The 355-nt window shown below is 33.8% G+C and overlaps 1 protein-coding gene across 1 annotated transcript in view; it reads left to right on the plus strand.

The window, feature by feature from the left end:
- The window catches only part of LOC118333114 (MAM domain-containing protein 2-like), an 18,523-nt gene that overhangs the window by 8,142 nt on the left and 10,026 nt on the right, over positions 1–355 (plus strand). The window lies entirely within an intron of this gene.

Genomic DNA, 355 nt, shown 5'->3' on the forward strand with positions numbered 1-355 from the left:
AAATAAGCATATTTTCTAAAATGTAGAACTGTTCCTTTGAAAATGAAAAGCTACTGGATGGAAAATAGACAACTAAATCTGGTATGAAGCATCTCTTCTCATTGCTTGAGATTGATGTTTTTTGTAGCCTGCGTTTTTTTGAACATGGTCTCTTTGCCTATATCTAAATGGTAAAATAAAGAACGGAATCTAAAGCCGCTTTCTAATGTGACATTTTGCCACTTACTTTTACAAACCTGCAGAGAATTATTAACATATTTGGTCAGCTTATAGTTTTGGTTTTAATTTACTTTACCTGCCTAACAGACAAAGTTAGCGGGTAACTTTAGCCAGAGGAGAAAGTGAAACATCTACC

This window comes from Morone saxatilis, unplaced genomic scaffold (assembly GCF_004916995.1).
Source record: "Morone saxatilis isolate NCDOM2014 unplaced genomic scaffold, NCSU_SB_2.0 Contig21, whole genome shotgun sequence".
NCBI classification, from domain to species: Eukaryota; Metazoa; Chordata; class Actinopteri; family Moronidae; genus Morone; species Morone saxatilis.